A 25,491-nucleotide genomic window follows, 5' to 3' on the forward strand; every position below is an offset into this window, starting at 1 on the left:
TATATAAAACATTAGTTAAAAATAGTTACAGTGAATATATATGATGTTTAAATAAAAATATATATATATAATCAAAAATATAGTTACGAGCGTTAGCAAGGTTGCGTCACGCGCAGGTGCAGAGCTAACTGGGCTGATATCACATGCCGCTGTAACATAATATGTGCCGTGCGCACCTAGGTCGCCGCATCCCCTCCCTACAGCCCTCGCTCACCGTGCGGCGCCGTTTGACATCCGAAACCGGACAGCTGCGGAGTTACGCGAGCCGCCGACACGTGTTTCGAGAGATTTCTGCCGTCGTGTCGGCGCGGAATGACGTGACTGTCCCCAGCCGCGCTCGTGAGTTCCAGAAATTATGGCTGATATATAAAAAGAGGACGTCGGCCTCAGCAGGCAGTTCAGTGAAGTCGGAGTTTTCCCGCGGCGGGGTTTCCGGGCGATAGAGCGGCGAAGTCCCTGGACGAAGGTTCCAGGGCGAAGAGTTCAGTTCCGGGCGATAGTGTCGCGTGCGCGGCGGAATTCCGAGCGAAGTTCCGAGCGAGGCGTCGAGTGGGATCTCGGCGAAGGGGAAGTGCGACGGCGGCGGCGGAGTGCGGCGACGGAGGACCACGAGGGGTGCTGCGGCGAGAGTTGCGCCAGAGGTGCGGCCCAGCGAGGTGTTTGGATTGTGAGAAACGAGTGACTGGAGGAAGCAACATTTTTTTAAGTACAATTGTTAAATTGTCATTTTGAGATTATTAGCTAGTAATGTAAATAGTGGCAATAAATAAAACTGTGTGCGATAAAAATCATTAATTGGGCTATCGTTTACGAACCCGCAGTAAATCGTAACAATATACAGGATGTATCAAGATTCATGTTACAACGCTGGAGGGTAGAAAGCTCTTATTATTTGCAACCATTTTTGCCAATAAACATGTTGCCGGAAACGCGTAGTTAACCCCCTGTAGCCCCAGAAAGAGTCAACGTAGGCAACCCGTTGTAGTGTGTTAGGTTGTGGATGTGCGGTCGTTCGAGTAGAGAAATAACTTTTTTAATCGTGGCACAGATTTTAATTTCACTCTGAAATCAATCAAACCTTCGGCTTTGTTTCGCAACATTGAAATTGTTGCATACGTTTTAACAACGTGACAGCCTAAAGCAACGGCTCAAAAACACGCCCACCTTGAGCGACACAAAGGTGGCAACGGCGAATCATGTTTTTTTTGTTTTACCCAGATTTGTCGCAAGTGGTAAACGTGACGGACGTTGCTGTGATGTGGTGGGTTTTCTCGTGGCGCTCCCGTCCACTAGTGTGCTATTATCACCTCCTATTCCTTCCGCTGTCTTTGATGACTTGAATGTCGACGATATGTTAAGCCAGAATTCAATTATTCATTTGTTGCCAAGTCATGCGTTAAAACGTTTTTTCCCAGTGCATAGTATGTGTCATCAATGAAAATTGAAAATGTCCTTCTTAATTCACGCCGTAGTCAAAAATCGTAATACCTTTAAAAATAAATATAAAATTGAAATTGGTAACGCACACACAACACCCTAAAAAAAGTACAAGTTTGGTGTGTTTTTTTTTTTGAAGACTTCAACGTGGTAGTTTCATGTGTGAATAAGCTCGTTTGCATCAGACTGATGTACGTGATTTGCAATTCACATTGGACCATAACTCGTAACTGTGCCAGCCAGCTGACGTGTGCATGTCCTCACGAAATGAAGGGTTGTGGGAGGGGGGGAGGGCGTATGGCACGGACAGCTAACCACTCCCCCTTTAATAACTCCTCTGGGGGCCACTCTAGCATTGAGATGACGTTTGTGTTTCAAGTGTCCATGCACGACCCAGATAAATTATCATCATATTGATTTTTTTTTTAAAAAAAAGTGCGTGAATGCACCTGAAAAGCCAGCAAGGCTTACACTCAGCTTACAGTAGGACTGTTATGAAATATATATATATATATATATATATATATATATATATATAATCAAGCTTGAAATGTGTAGTGAATATGATCATTATTATTTTTTTAAGCAAATTCAGATACGAGTGTAGGTGTGTGTGTGTGTGTGTGTGTGTATGTATGTATGGTTGGGGGGGGGGGGGGGGCCCGCCAATAAGTACATTTTATGTGATAAGTTAATTAGCTTCATATTTATGGTTAAATAATTGATATTATTTAGTTTTTGAAGAAATACTATGTTAGTTTACATAAGTTTTATTTTTTTTGTAAATTATACATTTTGGTCTTGTTTATCTCTTTTTATTTATATCGTGTACTTTTTCTCTATACGAAATCAGACCACCATTTAAGGGCACACAAGAAAAATTAATTATTAATTTTTTTCTTTACTTGCACGAGTCGGGAAACCATCGGTGCTATTCATTTTCTCTCCGGTACATTATACAGCATTGTAATAAATTTTCACTGAATTTTTTTTTATTTACCATTACTGTAAATGGGATATGTGGCTTAATTTTTTCCCATTAGTATAGCCGTGCGAAGCCGGGTCGGGCAGCTAGTGTTCTATTGTAAAACCTTATATTATTATCTACAACTCGTTTGAAATAATTTTTTATCCCACCAACCATTACTGCAAGGGGTGGAATAAACAGGGGTTGAATGACAAAAAAATTCACAAATCCCTTAGTAGGAACTCTATCAATTCGTTCAAATTGTATGTAAACTTTATTAATACTATAAAACTTTTGTCTGAAATAATTTTTGATGCGTCCAACCATTGCTGCAAGGAGCGAATAAAGAGGGTTTATATACAAAAAAAATCATAATTCCATTCATAAATCCGTTCATATTGTTTGTAAATCTTATCATTTTTATATAAAACGTTTGTCGAAAATAATTTTTGATAATATAATCCATTAGTGTAGGGGATCTACAATTCTTTTATGGTATGGAAATAAGAAAATAAATATAACTTCCTTATCATATATTCTATAAAATTAATGTTTATTTTTGTTAACTTATTAATTACTAGCTAAACCCGGCCACGCTTTGCTGTGGCACAGTTTAATATTAATTCATTGTTTAATTTAATATTTTACTGTGCATGGCTGTGGAATGTAATAGAAGAAATAAAAATGTGTTTAGCTTAAATATTTTTATTGTAAAGCTAATGGAAGGACTACATTCCTTGTTTTCCCATTTTTTGCATAAACATATAGATCAGATGGTTTACCGACTCTGGAGCACCCGACATATAACTGTCCATGAGAGAAGCATTCATTTTCTAAATTCAAACCGCACACTTGCAAAGATTGTCCTTGTGCTTTATTGATGGTCATAGCGAACGCAAGGCGTATTGGAAATTGAAGTCGTTTGAACTCGAACGCCATATCTGTCGGAATAAGTGGCATTCGTGGAAGTAATACGTCTTCACCTTTATGAAGTCCAATCAAAATTGTTGCTTCAATAAGATTATCCATTAATTTTTTAACTACTAATCGTGTACCATTACATAATTTAGGCTGACAGATATTTCGAAGCAATATAATTGGGACACCAATTTTCAAATTCAAAATATGTGGTGGTAATCCTGGAACATCGAGTGAATTGAGAAATTCCGTTGGAAAGTTCACTGCTTCATTTTGGTGCACTACTGAATCAATAGATTTGTATGTCATTGTTTCACCTTCGATTCTGTTTATAATACTATTGTTCATATCGTGTACGTCAACATTTTTAGCCGCTAGAATGGCTCTTTCGCTCAACCATGCATGATTTTTGAATTTTGTTTCGATGTTTTGGAATACCTTGTCTACTAATTCCTCTTTTGAATCTACGATGTTGCATAAATCAGATGATAAGCTGATTTTTCCTGTTTCTGGATTTGTAGGTACAGTGCCGTTACCAACTTCAATTAATTGTCTTGAAAATATGACTGCTGTTGGATCGTTCTGAAGTTTAACTCGCATATTCGTGGTTAAATGCATTTTTTTTACTGTGCTCCAAAAATTGGAATATTTTTTAATTTAAACGTATTTTTATCAATAGAGTCGAAAGAATATACTTTCAAATTAAATAAAGTTTTTTATTCTTTCTTGAAATATATATATATACATACATATTTGTGTAAATTATAGTCGTCAAGGCACAATGGTCGAGTAGCCTGATGTGCTTGAACTTCGACAATATGGTACAGCATCGTCGAGCGTGGTCACAACTAAGTTGGGTGACCATGATATTTAGTTATAGAAACTTTTTTTTCCGACTTTTCCGGTGGATTTTCCCAAACTTTTATTTCATATAAACACTCTTCTGTTAAGATGCAATGTTCTGTAAAAATTTCAATCCAAACCATCGTATACTTTCCGAGTTTTGCGGCCAAATACATACGGAAGCTAAATTTTTATATATATAGATTGCTGGAAATTTTTTGTATAAAGATAAAGTTTATGTGATAAACCATTACTGTTGGGTTAAGATAACATGGGTAGAAAGACGAAAAAAGTAATTAAAAAAAATAGATATACTATCAAATCCTTTGGAATTTATTGGAAAACTCCTAAACTTTATCTAAAACCTTTGGCTGAAACAATGTTGGATGAAACGAACTATTATCGTAAAAACAGAGGTTGAAATTAAAAAAAATTTAAGATCTCATTACTATCAAATGTCTCGAAATTTATTAACATTTTTAATATTACCTTAAACTTTGGTCCAAAAAATATATACCTACGTACACGTATTAGTGCAGGAATTTAAAATGTTGTTTGGAGGTCAAAAATACTTACATAACTACCTTAGTAGGCATAATATCAAATTAGTTAAGACATTAAAAGCTGGATGCATTGAGTTCGATATTTTTGAACATTGGTGAACATAAGTTCTTAAAATGTTCCAGGATTTTATAGAAGTTTCCAAAATATTTCAAGAATGAATAGGTACTTTGAAATCTACCTACGCCTATATGCTGTGCCGAAATTTTTTTTCCCCTTCATTAAGATGGATTCAATTTTTCTACTCATAATACGGCAGTCTAATGGAACATTAAGACAATGTCAATTGCTTTTCGTCGCTTGGACTGGGGACATGCGATTGGTGCAACACTTCATATTAATCAATTCCCTTGTTATCGTACAAGTTGTGTGTGGAGAATTAGTCTTGTCAAATTGTCCAAAGTTTTATTAATAACTACTTAAAAATGTGTTTTGTGAGCTTATGTTTTCAGTTAGAAGTTATGATGACTTGTGTTCTTTAATAATTTAAATATAAAATTTTAAATAGTGTTTATTTTAGGGGAAAAAATATCCGAATGCACATCGTTGAATGACCAATTACGAAGAAAGCTTTAATGTGGGGTTATGTGTTGTGGACACAATATACACGAGGGTACACGAGGGTACACGAGGATACACGAGGATACACGAGGGAAATATGACCACCATATGTGGATAGTTGTCGTGAGAGTGGATCATCAGGACGATAACGCGCGTGTAATAGCGTATCAACCTCCTGTAGTTAACATTCCTTAGTTTCCTGGCAAGTGCTCTCTCTGTCGGCACCGGTGTCTAGATAGTGACCATAGACTTCCTGGGAAACTTGAAGCCAACGCCCTGGGCTTTTAATTTGAAGGCAACGCGACCAGTTTTCCCCGTTACTCCACACTGCTTTCCTATCGATCCGATGAATAATACACCTTTAGAAACTCGGACTATGAACAGTTATTAACTTCCAGTTTATTGAAGGACGACTGCTTTGATCCTAGCTCAGCGTAAAAAAAAAAATCCCTTTCGGCATAGCCTACAGGCGTAGGTAGATTTCGAAGTATCTATTTATTCTGGAAACTGTGTGGAAACTTCTACAAACTTCCGGGACATTTCAAGAATTTAATGTAATTTTTATGTACTCCAATATTACAAAATGATCGATTAAATAATATTTGGCCATTTTCCGTGCAGCGAAAATATTACGAATATTTTTAACCCAATGTATTCAGCATTCAATAGTTTACAACACAGCATTAATAGCTCAGAACGAATTTCATATTATATGCCAACTAAGGTGATTATTTAATTTTTTTTGCCCTTCAAACACTTTTTTTCATCCCTTGCACTAATAACGTGGATTTCCTAGTATCTAATTCGTTTGATTGTTATTTTAAGCCATTATAATATTATCATAATCCTTGATGCAAATAAATTATTTACATGACAGGTTTTGGTATTTCTCCTACTAGTTATAGTACGTCAAAACGGATGTGATATTTTTCATATTATGGGAGTTACAGCGATTTTTTTGTTTTTCAAAAAACCTTTCCCATTTGTACCCCTTTAGTCGGATATTTCCCATTGACGAACTTGACTGAGATTTTCCACTACTAGATTTTATGTATCAGTCTGGAAGTGATTTGTGAAAAATTGCGACAGTTATCGTGTTCATAATATATATATATATATATATATATATATGTATATATATACACATATATATATTCTTTTGAGTTGACGATGGTTTAGGGTCTATAGACCATGAAAGGAATAAGCTATACAAAAATTTTCCGAAGATTGCATCATGGTAACTTATGCAATAACTATTATTTATTTGAAATCTACCTAACAGAGATATTTCCTAAGAAAATTGTCTGTACTCATGATTTACATATGTTATCAGTATGATTGCATGCATTATCTGTTAAGTCATGTTAAAAAAATAAAATAATTCGCATTGGCATTTGCAAAGAGAAACCATGCTTAGGAGTTAGATTTTTTTTTTTTTTGTCAAACATACTCAGTGTTTGTACCAGCAGGTTTACATTATCTTATTCATTCAACTGTAAAAAAATTGGGGTTTTAAAAATCAAGTATAATACCAGCAAAGTTATTTTAGATAGCAAAAATGTGAGCGAGTCATCAAATATTCGCCAGAGCTTTGTAACATCTAACCTCGGTAACGATCAAATTCATTTGTTCTCATAATACAAAACTAGGACACGAAATGTAACTTAGAATTATTATAAATAATGCTAAGCGTGAGAAATATACGAAGATGGTGTTTTCAAATACAGTTCTGGACAGAAAACACACGTAATTCTACACCCGCCGCTAGAATTCGCTGCCGGAGCAGCTACGTCGACTATTGACTAATTCTGTATTCAATATTTTAAACTATATAATGAAACAGCTCCGAAAAAAACTTGAAAAATACTAACCCTGGATTTAGACCTGGTTTTCGACAAGGAATTTTGTGTTAAAATTCTGCCTATCTTGTTAAAATTTACTGAACAGTTGGTACTATAAAGATTCCCTTTGTCTTTGTGAACCTTGGCTCGCGCCATCCGCCACAGATGGCAGCACCGTGGTTACCCATTTCCGTTCCACGCGACTTCAGTTCCATTCGCGAAATTATTCTTACCAACTGCCGTGTGTCGAGAGCTGAGATGTTAACACATGAAAAAAATCTGGGGTTCACGCACTTGTATTTGCTAAACATGTAGCCTAATTGAAATGCAATTCCTTTTTGTACTATTTCTAAATTTTCTTAGGTGAGAAGTGGGGAGAAAAACTGTGCTGGTAAGTTAAATATATGGCATTTGAAATTCAGGGTGTGCCACCCATTTCATGTCATGATTTTTTATTTATATTAATCACTGATCAACTTTTAGACTTGCTCAATTGTTTAACTTTCACTAAATTAAAAAAATATATACAGCGCATACTGTTTGCATAATTATCTGCCAAAGTTACATTTCTAACGTTTATGGGTTGTACAAATAAGGAGATTTAATTTATTGCAGAACTGAAACTTTTTAGTTCTAACTGCAATGTCACTGGCTACTTCATGATATGTTTTGCATTTCTATCACAAAAACTCATTTCATGTTTCTTGGCTGTCAAAATCTTAACAAATTTAAGAATTTTTAAATGTCGAGTAAAATTAATAAATATTATCTGAAAGAAATTCAAATAATTTCTTGAAGTAGCCAGTGACATTCCAGTTAAACGTAAAAAGTTTCAGTTCTGCAATAAATTAGATTATCCTTTTTTGTACAACCCAAAAACGTTAGAAATGTAACTTTGGCATATAATTATGCAAAAAGTATGCGCTGTATATATTTTTCATTTCGTGACAGTTAAGCAATTGAAAAAGTCTACAAGCTTATCTGTAATTACTGTAAATATAAAATCTTGACCTGAAATGGGAGACACCCCCTTAACGACAAAGTTGAATATACGAGTTTACACCGTGCGACGATGTTTCTCCAGATGTGTTCGTCAGTCGTCTGCAGGTACTTATTCCACGCTGATTGCTCGCGGTCGTGTACGCGCTACGCTAAAAGCGCGTACTCACGTGACCAGCTGCGGCGCCAGTACCTACTTACTCGTCACGCTAGTAATAATTTAGAACGCACTGTAATCAAAACCCTCGTCGAGTAAAGCATAGGTTGCAAGGGAAAACAATATAGACTTAATGAGCAACATTTTAAACACAGCTACTTAAAAAAAAAATTGGTTGTCTGTAAAGTCGGTTTACGGACGATAGTTTAACGTGACAACGTCATAACAAAACATTGATGAAATGTTTGCATACTTTTATGTATAAAAATGAATCATTTTGATTGAATTATCACCTTTGTATGGATACAAAGGAGTGAAATGAAATCTACAATCTAATTGATAAATTTACTTTTATTTGCACTGGTTGATTCAAATATGTTTATTACTTTAACGAAAAGATTATTTTAACTATAAATTTTATACATGTTTGCTATTTAACTTCTTCCAATCTGTGTTATTCTGTTAAGGATAGGACGATGATTGTAAAAGTAGGAAACGAATGGGAGTGTTTCAAGTTTAATGTGCCTCGAAAAAGTCAAATCGATGGTTGTTCCAATCGAGTGGAAGAGAGATAGATGCGGCGCAAGCGTACAATGAGCGTAACGGGACACAGCGTAATGAAACAGTGTGCGTAACGGGACACTTTTTCGTGCGTGCAGCCGGCGTTCATCGATTTATTCGACGTTGTCACGTAAAAATTAAGTTTATTTTAATATTAGGTAAATAAAATTATTTTTGAAAAAGCAATATATATGTGAAATGATAAAAAAAATTGACAAAAAATCATATTTAATATATATTAAGTGCATCTGTGCTATTAACCGATAATTATAGCAGCAAGAAATAAGAGACCACTAAAGAAGAATACAATTAAACAATTCAAAAGGGCGTAGCTATAAAAAAGCAAATCTGCCAGAAATCTTTCTGTCATATATATGCATATATAAATACATATACCTAATTTTACATATACAAAATTCTAAATGCCAACAAAATATTTCCAGTGATGCAAACTTTAATTTACAAAAATGGAGGAAAAATTGTCATAGTTTTTTTCTTTAGAGCTAAACTTTCTTAGATATGAGCTTTTTCAGTAAAAATAAGCATAGTTTTCGTAATGCGCCTAAGATGCCCATTGTGAATTTATGAATACAACAAACACTCTAATTTAATAATCAAGGTGTGTTCCACTAATGTAGCTGTGTTTGAAAAGTTATTCTATTGTTACGAACTAATGTGGGAAGAACTGGGTTCGTAATGGATAGTCAAATTAAGTTTTATTAAGTTAAGAAGTATAACATACCTATGATTTGTACGTAGTTTGTTTTCATCTTGTCAATTTTTTTGCATGATGCATACACATAAAAATCACTCATCATTTTTCCATAACGCGCCCAAATAAGTGTAACTTCAAAAAATATTACATTAAATTTGAATTTAATATTCAATTTCTTACATAATTTTAGATAGCTGTAAGGCGCCAAAGGCACCCTTTGAAAAATGATGAATGTAACGAACACTCTAATTTAATATGCACGAAATATTGATTAAAAATTCAATCTATTTTAATATACTGCAAGCGTATTGCCTCTGGTGATTCAATAGTCTTCCTTGCTGTTGATTGATTCAATATACACTTTCACTTGATCGTGACAAAACCACATACAGTTGTTCGTGAGAAAATATATTGAACAATAATAAATGTATTTGATATTCCATTAAGGTAATACCAACAAAAAAAGAAAAGACCATTCATCTATCTTATGACAATCATTCAAACACAGAACGACATAAGGAAGATAATGGGCATACATATGGAAAATAATGGTTATGTATATTGGAAATAATGGTCAAACATATAAGCATTCATACACAGAATCATACAAATAAACTAACAGAACCATACATTTAAGATTATTAACGCACCGATGATGTGCAGAAAAAAATGGACTACCCAACACCAAGATTTAGTCAAAATATTATCTTTGCGCCACGGACGCGGCAGCAGTGCTAGGGGGAACAGGTTAGCAAAGAGTATAATAAATATATAGCCTACAGCAGTACGCGATCATTGTCAGTGATGAGCGTAACTATATATATTATTATATATAATTATATATATATATGATAATGCAGAGCGTTATAAATATAAGCAAATTTGTGTTTTCAACTACAATTCAGGATTCGAATCACACGTAGTTTCCACATCCGTCGCTAGAATTTGCTGCTGCAGCAGCTATGTCTATTATCGTATCATTCGGTTAGTAGAGCGAAATTTAAAAATATATAATGAAACAACTCCGATAAAAGCGAACAACCCCCCCCCCCCCTCCTCACCCCTTGAAAAATACTAAACACCGGCTTTGGACCGGATTTTCGAAAGGAATTTCATTAAAATACTGCCTATAGTGTGACAATTCATTAAGCAGTTAATACAAGGTGAGCTTTGTGAAGTTTGGTTCGCGCAATCCTCCACGGTGGTTACACATTTCCGTCCCAAGCGACTTCGTTCGATTTACTCCTACCTACGTACCGATAGCTAAGATGTTACACGTCAAAACTTGAAACTCAACTGGGCCCTGGTGATTGTGTTTTTATAACATAATTTTTGAAGTGAAAACATGGTCACGTGACTTTTTTTTTTTTTTTTTAACATTTTAAGGATTAAACTTAATTTATTCTATTTTTAAAGATACTAATTTTTAATTTTATCTTTATTTTCCAAGGAAATTTTAACGTTATTGTGTGGTGCATATTGCGAGTATTGGATATTTTTTAGTATGTAGGTAGTTATGTTGAGGGTATGTTTTTTTCTTTCTTTTATTTATTTGCGATGTGAATTTCTTCAAATGTCAGGTTATTGATTTATTAGAGATAATGTTGATTATTTGTAGATTTAAGTTAATTTTTTATTCTTTCAATGAAAAAACTTCATTTCTTCTAGTTTTAAAGTTGTTATTGGGAGGGGCAAAACATATGGGTTCGCGTCACCGACATGCTAGTGATATAATACCAAAATCATTTTCTTGGGTACATTTGACGTAGAAATGAGTTCATATTACACATTTAAAAAACAGAATTTTAAGTTTTCACTTCTGTCGACATCCCCCATGACTGACTTTTAGTTTTTTTTTTTTTTTGTAAATTGAAGGATTTTGGTATCTTTGTAACTTGAAGATATAAAGCTAGTGGGACGGTGGCATAGCAACAAAAAAAATCTAATTAAAAATTTTGTTTTTTTTTTCGTGAACTTATCACGCTGTCACTGTCCCCCGTGATGGCAGAAGGCAGTGACAGTCCTCACGACTTGCTAGGAGCAGCCACATTCACACGCGCCAAACAAAACATTGCGTCTTTAAATCGCTAAAAACGGCGAGTTGTGAAACACCGCGACTACCATGACAGCTGCTCATTATTTGCAAGCCTGTGAGCACGCATCCGACGATGACAAAAATATCCAGCAATGGTATTCTTCACCTAATCAAGCGCATTACAAATGTACTCAATGGCGTCGAGGCAAACCAGAAGAGAGATGGCCGGCTGGGACCTAAGAGGATGATTACAAGCTACATGTTTATGCCGAAGGAAAATTCGAAGCTTGAGTTCCTCTGTCCATGCATCTTGGATTTTCTGAGGACTACAAGTATATAATCATTACTTTGAAACAAAGGCAAGTACTGCTTCTAGCCAATAAGCACAATAATGCAATTATCGCTGCTGTAGAAAATCCGCAGGATGTCTCTCTAACACTACAGAATATCGAATGACTGCTGCCTTACGTCAGCACGATCGAACGTATTAAGACCCTGAAGAACGCAGAAAATGGCAAGAGCATTGATGTACCATTTTAATCCTGGAGCCTGGAAACGTATCATGGCTTGCCTCAAAGTCAACATATTGTTACGATTTATTATGTGGGGATAACTGGGTTCGTAAGAGACGGCAGAGAAAAACAATTAAGGACAAACATTTTTTTGAGGACCAAGTAGCAGGTGTTAGCGAAAGAAAATGTGTTTTACTTTTTGGTGCTTTTAATATGATCGTGAAGTGCGTTTGCCTGCACCTTGTATACAAATGACTTTTACCACTTTTAAATTTATAATTAACATTTTAATCCTATTACATTGATTTACTTTTACTTAACTCATATATACATATTATATAACTTAATATAAAAAAATACTTTTTAAAATTATCTAAATAATTAAATAAAATACCAAAATTATCTCAAATGTTATAAAGTAGAACGATACTAGTCTTTATTTTATTTACGTATGTTTCAGATTGTTCTTATACATCGTTCTGGGCAGCCTGTTTATAAAGGTACGTTAATATCGGCCATTATATATAGAAATATATTAACGACTTTTCTTGTAAGTCCCGCAGTATAAGGCGGCCTCAAATCACCATCTCCGTTCGCTGCGGCAAAATGTCACCACGCAGTTGTTACGTTTATGTACTTGCACGCACTTGTGATTGTTATTCCGACGCAATGAAGCAGAGCTGGGAGACGTCGAGCTAAATGTTTTATCGGGACTGAGCCAGCGACTTCTTGACGATGCACTGGGCGGCGCTCCGACGATACATGCAGTAGCTCGTAACATTGCGTCTCGCAACTTTACTGGAAGGCGTACCAGACACAGCCTTGCCTATCTCGTAGCTGGAGTCCGCAGCTGACGGTTGAGAGAATGACAACAGAATTACGAAACACCAAATTGCCGATTATTTTTTACAGCGCGCCCGATCATCAAACGACTCGTGCATACCTAAAAATTTCTTTAAACCCTCAAGGTTCAACACTTTCGGACACTTGTAAAGCCATGTTCAGCTCTTACACGCCCTTGTGGAAATCAAACAGCACATCCGCGGGCGGGTAACACGCTTCATATCGCGCGCGAAGTTCCGCCCGGCGACACTCAACACTCTACACACGACACTCTACACACGACACTACACACGAGGCACTACACACGACACTACACACGAGGCACTACACACGACACTACACACGAGGCACTACACACGCACTACACACGACACACGACTCCGCCACTCCGTGGCTCGGCCGCCACACGGCGCTGTATTCGTGCGCGGCAGAAAGTAGTCACTGTCTTGAATTCTTAAACCACACACCAACGTATTATCTGGTAGGCCTATAAATAATTTTTGTACGCTGTCCATTAAAAAAATAATAAATAATATATAAAACAATAACTCTTAATATAAACTAAAATTATAAATTAGGTTCTCACAGTATTTAGAATGTTCTGTTATTTTTTCACGATCACGTAGCCAACCTTTGCAAAACTTACGACTAAATTTACCAGAATAACAAACCAAATGTTCAAATCAAATAATAAAAAAAAAAAACAGACAGTAAAATAAAATAACATCAAAAACCTCAACGCCAGTAGATATTCCTTCGTACTTGTTGCTTAACTGCCGCCTAATTTACTACTGATTTCCAGAGGAAAACTCGAAACAACTTTCAAATAAATTTCTTCTATATATTATGTGAATGGCGGTCGTTGTCATACTTGTATTTTCACGAAACATTGATCAAATATTCAGTTATGGGGATAGTATCACAAATTATTATGTTTCTAAAAATTTGTGTTTTTGCTTATTTTTATAAATCGTTCAGTCTATGCACTGTGTTTATTTTATAGTATTATGAAACTTAAAGGGTCAATTTATATTTCAATCTCAGCTTGAACAACGAGTATGTACTGTCTTAACCGTGTGGTATAAAATTTTGATAGTAACGTTTGTATATTGTCGTTGTCGTATAACTTTTTAATTTTTGGTATTTCATGAGTAAATAATTTAAAATTTGGGTTTCCTAAAAGCTTAGAAACCCGAGATAATCAGTATATTAAAAAAAACTTAATTTTAATTATGTATAGATTATGTTACAAAAATAAAGATTCTAACGACAAAAGATACCTACCAAGGGCAAATGCAAAAAAAAAAAAATTAACACACGTTTTCATGGCTTCAGTTTATGCTAGAATTCAAACATAAATTGGCCAGTAAGGAGGGTATTAGATCTCGCCATCATACAGTTCCAAGTATTTTGGTACCACTTGCTATAAAACTTCCATGCCAATTTTTTTAAAATATTTTATTTGGCGTACGACTTAGCTTTGGATACTTTTTGAAGTAATACTTTTGAACTGGTATCATTATCATGATAGTTGCAGTCATCTGCGTGAAACAAATTATTTTCTCGCAGCGCTTACAGCCTGTTAGTAAATAAGTGGTTGCAATACTGTATACAAGGTCTGGGTGATATGATTTATGCTTGATATGCCAAAAATTGGTATAAATAATCCAGAACTAGAATTATAGCGAAAAGATGGAAAAATCCAAAATGGCGGGGCGTCCCCCTTTAAGGTTGTTAAAACCATGAAATAACACTTTGGGCCATAACCCACTGACATGACCAGTCGCGTGATACACCATTTACAACTTATCAATTAGGGTTATGGTATACAGAAAGTTTTCGGGTTGATCGCAAGGGTTGATAGTCAGGGACTCTAGTAGTTCTAGAGTCAGTTTTTATTCTTCAATAATAATGCATCTCCCTAACTATCTTAAATTGACTCAAGTATGGCTCAAAATGAGACAGTAGCCGTCTCTATAAACACTTGGCTGAAAAGTCAAGAGATAGCATAAAAATATGTTTTCAAGCACTTTTTTAAATTTTTCTGGGGGATCTTTTCGTAGGGTTTGGGCAAATGGGGGGGGGGGGGATTTTATAACCCCACAGAAAAATATCTGTAAAAAAATTTCTAATAACTCTCTTCGGCTCTCCTCTACCACCAATTCGGGGGTTACGCCCATGGTTGGTAGGTATACGTTGATCATAACTGTGGCTTCTTTCTTCACATCTGTAAGAAGTAAAACTGTGGACTGAAACTTTCCCACGCCGCTCTGTCGTGCGAACCTCGTCAGCTGGAAAGGGAGGAGGAAACAAGAAAACAATGTTTGTTTGCGCACTTGCCGCCGGGAGCGCTGACTCGCCGACGCCACGCCCGAGTCCCGAGCTGACAAGCCAGGCGGCGAACACTTGTTCTCGTCACTCCGCAGTGCAGTGTAAACCAGTGTCAGTCTCAAGGCCCCCGCCTGCCCGGGCACACATACGACGCTCAGAGCTTCAGGAAAAACCACGCCATTTGAAAAAAAATACTCGAGATATCCGAGTGGGGTCTGCTTACGAAAAGCAGCATTTAAGAGTTCGCTGAGGGCCAAAAAGTACTTTTGATTTCTGATTAAGTTTTTAAACTGTATTTTTTAGATGAGTTAAAATGGCTAAAACGCATATTTTCAGAGTAATTTTTTGGGCATAAAACAACCAGTACAGATTCTTGAAAGCGTTTAAGGAACTTGCACTACCCGTTTATCTTCATTTATCGGCCATATAATGTTATGGTCACTGCTCAAATTCCATGGTTGCCCTGTTCACTGCCTTGCGCTTAGAGGCGATACCGCGCTAGAAATACCAGCGAGCGTCGCGCTTATCATCCCGCCTTACTGACAGATAACAACCCTGACGAGGCGGGCCCCTTAAACACCTACTTTGGCGTGTACCTGTTTTAGTGCGACTAGCGCGGTGTCTCCTCTGAACTGGCGCGCAGTCTTCTCCCAGTGCATAACTTAGGGATCATTAGATGGCGGAGAAATTAAGATAAAGGTGAATTGTAAGGCCTTTGGTGTTTTCAAGAATCTTTTTTACTGGGGGTTTCACGTCTAAAAATTATTCTGAAAACACACTATCCTAAAAACACAGTTTGAAAACGAAATAAGGAAATAGAACGGGGACGCTCCACAACGCCGAAATGCCAAATTGACAACACCGACAGCTAGAAAACTGCTGTGTACCACAACGCCGAAATACACTATCGCCGAAAAATGTCATTGCAGGACTGCCACAAAGGTTAGGTTAGGTTAGGTTAGACTATGTTAGGTTAGACTATGTTAGGTTAGACTATGTTAGGTTGGACTATGTTAGGTTGGACTATGTTAGGTTGGACTAGGTTAGACTAGGTTAGGTTAGACTAGGTTAGGTTAGACTAGATTAGGTTAGGTTGGGTTATATTACGCTAGGTTAGGTTAGGTAAGGTTAGGTTTGATTGTGGTATTTCGGCGTTAAGGTACATTTAAGAAACACACACAAATTCATTCAGTTGTTATTTCGGTGTTGTGGTACACAGCAGTTTTCTAGCTGTCGGCGTTGTGGTCAATTTTGACATTCGGCGTTGTGGTAACGACCCAAATAGAACTACCCATCTGTCCTCAGTGCGTTCTTAAATGCTTTCCGCAAACAGACCCCACTCGGTGTTGAGCAGTTTAGAAATGGCGTGTTTCTTGTAGAGCACTGCACATGGAACGAGAGATTGTGACGCGTCAGCCAATCAGAGTCGCGCCTGACGTCACGCAAGCCATGCCCACGCCAGACGCTATGCACGCACGCATACACGTCTTATCTTTTCAAGAATGCTGGGCAGACGTTGCGTCGCAACAGGAAAGCATTTTTTACATTACGCAACTTTTTTTTGACTTAGCGGCATGTGTCCACACTCGAGCAAATTTTAAGAAATGCATTGTTGGAGCAGTGAAAAGTGTCTAGCAAAATTAGCGTGTTATTAGTGAACATTCATTCAGTTATTCAAACAACTTATAATCGATTATGAGGGAGAGAAATATTTTGTACGCTCTACATGACAAACCTCGATGAAAAAATAGAATTTGATCACTAGGTGTAACGGAAGATTATATTTTACACTTATCCCTCCCTACAAGGGTGCAAATTGCCCAAAATAATTAAGTATATTTTGCAAAAAAAATTAATAGTGTGTCGAAGTTTAGCACATTGTCCGGGCCTAGTTTGCATCGCGGAAACGGTTTTACATTGCCGTATTTTATGGACTCATTAACCATCGTTAGGCGTGTTCAAGCGCCGTTTCATAATATTTGGTGTATGTATGTATTTATGTGTGTGTATGTAAGCATGTATGTATGTATGTATGTATGTCTGTATGTCTGTCTGTCTGTCTGTCTGTCTGTCTGCCTGCCTGCTATGCGTTACTATACCATTTGTCCAATTGCGATGAAATTTTGCAGATCAACGAAGTGTTTTTCACGGAGATGATTTCTGTACTATCCATTATTTTTTATAACTCGCCACTAGATGGCGTTGCAGCACATCAACTTCTACAAAGTTCAACGGATCACCATGGAAATTGGTACCCTTTATTTTAACACGGTGAATATTTTCGCGCTATCCACATTGCCGTAACTCGCCAATAGATGGCGCTGCAACGCATCATCTTCTATAGCATTCGACTGATCACCATTGGTAAATTCATTTTCATAACAGATGTGACGATGGTTGAGGTGGAAAGTAACTTGAAACTGCGTGATAGCATGGTGTATCTTGGCAATTCTCGACTCTTGTCGGAGATGGTCAAATGGGGTCGGAGTGAATGGGCGGAGGGCAACGGGAGTACCCCGATAAAACCCGCAGCCTCACGGTGACGTCTGCTACGTTTCCCACCGGCGAAAATCCAGTTGTTGATCTCGCCCGGGAATCGAACTCGAATCGCTTTGATGGCCTGCCTGAAATTTTGCCTTATAGGGCTACTGGTTGTGGGTGCACTCATTCAGTTTGTATGTTTAAATACTGTGGCACTATAACACAATAATAGAGTTTCAACTGGAGTATGTTTTAATTTTTTATTTTTTTAAAATAGTTTTAATAGCTTTGCAGAAATATGCGTGTTTCTGTAACGTTAGAACACATTATAGTAAGCACTATGTTTTTTGCCTGCCGATAATTTTGTCGAATTTTAGGACGAATATTAATTGTATGGATCAAACAGACGCTAAATAAATGTTACTAGGTTTACAAAAAAAAATGTTACTAGGTTTACAAAAAAAATGTTGCTTAAATTTTATATTGTAACGTTTTATCTATTTAAATCATCGCGTGAGGATTAGACTAAGGCTTCTTGGATGGCAATGCAAGTCATCTTGACGGACGTTGCATAACTTATCTGGCAAGTTGACAGCTAGAAGTGACTTCAGCGATAGTGAACTGCTGAAATGTTTTAACTTGTAAAACGTGTCAGGCTGTATTTATCTAAGTATTAAATGAGACTAGAGATGTTGTGACGTAGCAAGAAAGTCCAAATATATACACCTGAAAAGTTAGAATGCGGCATACGAACACTTTTATTAATTTTATAATTTTTATTCCGAGACCACGCCAGTGTCTTCAACTATTAACACTGTGATATTGTACACGTCACACATGAATTTGTTACAAACTTACATTTACACTATACAAAATATATGAAATCATAAAACTAAAATTACTAATCCAGACTAAAGAAACTGCATAGTGCAGTACCAACTTATTATTACTCATATTCAGCTGTATTTCCCAACATCCTGCCCCTATTTTTTTTTTCTGTATACTTATTCCAGATACGTTTTTAAATATTAGCAAGGGATCGTCCATTAATCACGTGAGGCTCGAAAAGGGGGGGGGGGGGGGTCGGGGTCGGAAAAATCACGAATATCTCAAGGGGGGAGGAGGGGTGTAGAGATATATCACGTGTATTTATTTTTTTCACGCGATTTCTACTAAACCGAAAAGCGACGCGTGACCTTGACTCGCCGTAGCCAGGCAACAATATCCCCGCCCGGCTCGGCTTGCCAGTCGCCAGTAAGACTGTGATTTTGGCGCCGAATATAGGGGAGAGTAGGGTATAACGGGGTACTTAGTATAAATCGCTTAAATTTATTGTTTTAATATTGCGGTATATGTATGAAACCATCAGCATGCGTAGATTGTAATGTGAGTTTAATTCTGCAACTAGTACCGTGTCTTCTGAAATATTATTATTGCAGAGATTTTTCATTATTTGAATGTATGCACACTACCCTGTTTTACCCAACTGGTTGGGTAAAACGGGGTACAGAAAGCAGATTTTTAAATGATTAAATATGTGCATTATAAAAAATTCTGAACAACATGTAGTATGACAAATAAATACAATTGTCAGTAAAAATATGAGGATTAAAAAAAAAATCAATTATAAGCCTTCACCTTACATGTTCCTCTGTATTTACAGTAAAACTTCACAAAAACATTGGTTTGCGGAAAATCACAAACATTGTTTGAACAACAATAACACAACACTGTTAATTTTGAGGAAGTGGTTAGTCTAATAGCATAATCTAATTATGTATAATACAACCTTGCATATGCGGTTAACCCAAATATCTGACAAAACATATGATTGTTTAATTAGCCTAATATGGCTTAGTAGGCCCGTCAGAACACAAAATAAGGCCAGAGTCTATATTCCAAACTGGCAGAAATCACATTCAAATGGCCTACAGTCATCTGTGTCTACACCAGCACATTCTTCATGGCTCCAAGAATGACACTTTAAGCATTGCACCCAACTTTCGGCTGATTTTGAAGTGGAGAACTGTTCAGCGCAATACATGCAAGGAACGTCATCATCATAAGACACACGCAAAGTTACTGTTGGTATGGATTTGTTGCTGTCTTCTTTATTCTTATGTTTTTTAGAACTGTTTTGAGATTTAGATACACCAGCATTTTTCCTAATTAGTTCGTTCTTATATGGCGAGTCGGTCAGCACAGCTGCCTTGCCACGTCGTCGTCCTCTTCCTTCTGCAGGATTTCTTTTGGCATGGGAATCGGCATCACTGTAGTCGGTGGAATTCTGAAGCTACTGTTTGATGAAGCATTTCGATTGTTTTTATCAGATAGGCCTAAACGAGATTCAGTTGGTGAAGATACCAAACCAGATGTCCCAGAAATATTACCAACACTGACATTTCCATGGGACTCTGAAGGCCTTGTGTAAGCTCGGTCAGTTGTTGCAGCAGTCACTGGAATATCACCTACACTGTCATTTTCACTCGGTTCTGAAGGCCTGGAGTTAGCTCGGTCAGTTGTTGCAGCAGTCAGTGGAATATCACCGACAGTGTCATTTCCACTCGGTTCTGAAGGCCTGGAGTTAGCTCGGTCAGTTGTTGTCTTTTGGGTGACTGTATAAATGTACTGTAGGTAACTCTGTATAACATTTAGTGTGCATAAAAATACTATTTTTAATTTTAAAAGTCATTTGCACAATTGATCGAAAAGATGGTTAAAACAGGAAACTGGTTGGGCAGAACGGGGTACTACCCCGTTTTACCCATTACCTGTGTACCCTGTTTTACCCTACATGCAGGTTCTCAAGCAAAAACGAAAACAGAAATTCTTAACACCCGTCAATTGCATCGGTTACTATGGCACAACATAGCAAATATAATACTTTACTTGAATACAACTTACCATAAAATATATCTGCAACCACTGATTAAATATTGTATAGCCAATACACGCTAAACATTTTAGTGAAACATCATAAATTTGTAATTTCCATTATTACGCACGAAAGAATACTGTGCGACACTTCATACTACCTCACTCTAGTGACGACGTGTAGAGGAGTAACTTACCAAACGTACACACAGATAGCAGCACGTGTACGGAAAATAACAGTGGTACCCCGTTCTACCCAACTACCCTGTTTTACCCAACTCTCCCCTACATGCTGTGCTTAATTTTCCAGAATTAAATTAGATTATACCTATATTTAAATATAATATTCTGAAATTTTTAAAAAATATTTTGTACCGAAAAAATACACGTGATTTGTTGGGGGGGGGGGGGGGGTAGTCTGAAACCTCACCACAAATCACTAGGGGGGAGGGGGGGCTAAAAATTTGCTAAAAAAACATCACGTGATTAATGGACGACCCCCAAGGATGATAGCAGACTTTCACTTGACAACATTGAAATTAACTCCAAAACGATAACGTACCATTATCACATTTTTAGCGATATCTTTTACATCTGACTGGCGCATTCGAATTTTATATAGGTACTTTTCCACACAAAATATACGACGATAAGAATTTTATGACAAAATCACTATTCTCAGTCACCAAAAATTATATTTTCAGTACTGATGTTTCAATACACACTCTTATGTGAATACGAACTTTACTTTGGTCATGTGTTCAGTTTCACAATATCCGAGCCATTCTAAAGGAATTATTTTCATGTCACATATTTTCGTGGTATAATAAGGTCTTGTTAAAGACTTCTGAACCTATCTTTGGTTTCCCACATGAGACGAACTAAACACTGAACCTATCTTCTGTTTTCCACACACACGCTCAGCAGGTACGCTCAGCAGGTCATGCCTTCGGGATTATCGAGAGCGGCCTGAATGTAACCTTTCTACAAACACGTTTCGGAAATCCTGTGAGGAATAACTGTGCATGCCTGGCTCAAAACATGTTCAGAGGTGACATTGAAATCAGCAGACGATGTGTTGTCTGATCTTGGGTGTTTATTTGCGACACATATCATTAAATAAAACCCACATTGTGGAAGTAACCAAGTTTACTTCAAAATACTGAATAACCACAATTTATGTTTTTAAACTTCATCACTTCCAGTTACCCACGTCGTTGTTTCTTTACATTTTTGTCTCCTTCCTCTACACGCTCATATGTGTTTATTTATTTTGTTACTTAAAGTCTCATGTGTTATTTGGTTAAATAGTTTTTAATATTTCCATCAAACGCGCGCAGATATTTTTTTTCCTCTCTTCGATCATAGTACTCGTCACTTATCACCAGCCAGAGGCGTGGTTTTTATTCGGACGTTCTTATATTGTCTTGTATCATCATCATGTCGCGAGACATCGTTCTCCAGCATCAAGTGGACTGGATACACACGCTCAGGTCGGCCTGCGCAGTCCAGTACTGATTGTTCTCTTTTGTCCCCGGCGGCCCCGGAAATTGCTTCAGAACTGCGCAGTTGCGTGCCACACGCACTCCTCTCCGTGTAGGTATCCCGGAGGCCTGTCGTGCGCAGACTTCCATCTGAGGACTTCCGAAATGTCTGTGGGGCCCATAAGAGTCCCACCTACCCGAGCACACATACGGCGCGCAGAGCTGCAGAAGTAACCACGCGATGTGAAAACTGTTTACTAAAAGCATCTATGTCCTACAGTCGCTGAGGGCGAATGGGTAGTTCCGGCTGAAACGCATGTTTTCATACGCCCGGTAAAGATTCTTGAAAGCACCCAAGGGTCTTGCATTAAACCTTTATCTAAACTCTACCCGTCGTACCGCGCCCAACACCCGCTGATGAACTTAATGCATGCCTCAAATCATCAGTTTTTTGGCGACAAATACAAAAATTGTCTTTGAAAACCAATTTTATAGCATGTCTCGCAAAACAATTGTTGGATATCTGAAATGGGAATATGGTAACCGATGAATCCTCACAATGTACTTATCACTTTGCCAATAAACATATGAATTTATTGACAAAGTGTTACAAAATATTACACAGAACTACAAAAAGCCATCAGCGGCTCAGTGAGTGTGCTATATTAGCAGCTAAAAAATTATTTCAATGCAGTCGATTTCAGCATTCAAAACAAAATACCCGGCGAGGCAAGAATTTACAAGTCAGTCGATACGGTAATGAATCAAGACGAAGTAGTAAATTATCCAACTGCATTTTTGAATTCACTTGATTTGCCAGGCATGCCGCCACATATGTCAACATTAAAAATTGGCATGCCTATAATTCGTCTCCAAAACACCAATCCACCGCGACTTTCAAATGGTACCAGATTTTTAGTGAAGAAAATTATGAACAATATCATCGAAGCTACAATTTTAAAAGGAAAAGATGTACTGTTGTCATGCATCTGAATGATTCCGACAAATATGCCATTCGAGTTCAAACGCATGCAGTTTCCGGTTTCCACTTGCTTTTGCAGTGACCACCAACAAGTGTGGACCAAATTTGGAAAATCTGTGCTTCTTGCATGGACAGCTGTATGTGGCTTGCTCACGTGTCGGGAAACCTTCTGACTTAGATGTGTAACGCACCAGACGGGAAAACTAAAAATATTGCGTATCCAAAAACACTTCAATAAACAGAGTAAACAAACGAAATATTTTTTTTAATTTAAAAACTTGGCTTTGCGAAGCATGCCTGGTACAGCTAATTAAATATAAAAATTTGGAGATTGTCAATTTCAATCACGTGGGAATTATCTGTTAATTTTTTTTTTTTACTTTGAAATAAATTTGGCATATTCCAGAGAATATTTATTTCGTATTTTGATTAATGTTCCTATTATGTATATAAAAATAACCCTGTGATGTAGAAAACATGTCACAAAAATTTATTGAAAAATCAAAACAATGTTGTTCATATGCTATTTCTTGACACCTTTATCGTTAAACAATTTGTTTTTGTTTTAATTTCCACAAAATATCATGTATCCAGCATGCACGTTTTCCTATGCTTTGTTCAGCGCTCACTTAGAACGCTACGGTATAAGGCTGCAGGCGCCAGCTCTAGCGGTTAGTTCCGCCTAGTTAGTACTTGCACAAAACATCTCACCGGTATTTAACCGCTTCTGGCTTTTAAGCACTGTTCGGCCGTAAGCAATCTTGAAGGGAATTATTTCTCGCTATCTCTCGCGAAACTGATAAGTGCGACGTGTGTTATCAGCTTAAGCGTTCCTCTTTCCCACTAAATGGAATGCGAACTTTCTGTCGAGGCACCCGTCTACCTGGTGTCTAAAGTGTCCTTGAAACACTTGCTTGTGAAGAAAAACAATAGATCATTTAATTATATTATTTATTTTACGAAATTTACTTTTTTGTAGAGCTTAAACATATTTGGAAGTATTCTAATTAAAATAAGGGCATTCTGTGTCTGTTGTTGCAAAAAGAGCATATTTGACTCACTTGTACAGCATCAAATAAAAAATGTTAATGTATCATATTTCTGATATAGTTCTTTACTACCAGTGTACTAAATTAATGATAATTATTTAAATTCAGATTTTTTACCAAGGGTACATATTTTCTATTAAATAATTCTTTATATTTGTAATTGCTGTAGTGGGCAGGGATGTGTGTGTTATAAAGCTATAACAACGAACTTAAAGGGACACAGTGGTGTCGAAATATCATCAGCAACAGCGGGTATTTTCAGTGCATTTATTACACAAACTGTATATGCTAACCATGCTAACCATGCTGCAACTAAAGCACATTTCTCTCGGAGATTTCTGAAGCGTTGGTAGTTCGCAGTGAACGACCTGAGAACAATGTTGACCTGGATTAATTGCAAGAAATACAGTTTTGTCTTCATGAACTGTATCCTTATTAGATCATTTTCCAGGGTTTGCACGACAATACAATACAACAAGTGAATGTATTCTTGGCGTATTCAATCACCTTACAATTACACACCACGACGAACATTCTCAAAACTACTAAAAAGCATAGTACCGTTGTCTTTCTCCATTGCGAGTTAAGCAGATTATTCCGACCTTACTGCCGGCATTCTCACGTTCCCCTCCCACATATGCGCCCTAATAGGGTAGGGTGGGAGTAGCATTTCCAGTTCGCTTTTTATAAACATTCCGGAGCTTTTAAGAAATACAGAACTGTTAGGGATCGCTCCCTGTTGTTTGATCGGGAGGGTATTAGGGCTTCGGCAATGACCAGCGGCTGGGGCCACCAACCCAGCATAGTCGCCGCCTCAGCTGAAACAAGTGAATGGCGAGAGACTATTCGTAAGATGACTTGCTGCTCGCCTTCCATATCGTCGCGTGTGCCAGCGAGTGCGCTGTCGGGACTCCCAGGAACCAGCACCGATTCTAGCTGGTCTCCTAGCCGTCTCCCAGCTCTGCGGCACGGAGCCAGCGATGACCTCTCCAGCGGAATCGTGGCTCGGGACGTGCTGGTGGACGGTGACGGGATCCGAACCCGCGACGTGGACGAGTACTCTCGCTCGATGTCTCTCGGGCTCGCAACTACTCGTTCAACGAACGACGGGTCGTCGACGTTGGATTCGAACCCGCGTTCGAGTGGCGATGTCGGCGACAGCTCTGGTGTCGATACCGGGTGCTAGTTACTCGCCTAGCGAGTAACGACTCGTCATTGGAGGACTCAAACCCGTTCCCTCACCGGCGTCGTCCTCTTTGTTTCCTCGCCGCGCCGACCAGCATTATGACGCCCTCCTCTGCGTCCTTGGACTGGTTTTGGCTATCTTGTGACGCGATCGT

General features: G+C 37.6%; 1 protein-coding gene across 8 annotated transcripts in view; it reads left to right on the forward strand.

The window, feature by feature from the left end:
* LOC134539300 (protein kinase C and casein kinase substrate in neurons protein 1) overlaps positions 1–25,491 on the forward strand; it is a 244,370-nt gene that overhangs the window by 41,593 nt on the left and 177,286 nt on the right. For 4 of the 8 annotated variants that reach the window (XM_063381211.1, XM_063381215.1, XM_063381209.1 and 1 more), the window contains exon 2: positions 12,568–12,607. The exons of the other annotated variants lie outside the window; for them this stretch is intronic. The gene's annotated coding sequence lies outside the window, so the exon portion shown is untranslated. The remainder of the gene's footprint in view (positions 1–12,567; positions 12,608–25,491) is intronic. 8 annotated transcript variants of the gene reach the window in all.

Source organism: Bacillus rossius, chromosome 15 (assembly GCF_032445375.1).
Source record: "Bacillus rossius redtenbacheri isolate Brsri chromosome 15, Brsri_v3, whole genome shotgun sequence".
Classification (NCBI taxonomy): domain Eukaryota; kingdom Metazoa; phylum Arthropoda; class Insecta; order Phasmatodea; family Bacillidae; genus Bacillus; species Bacillus rossius.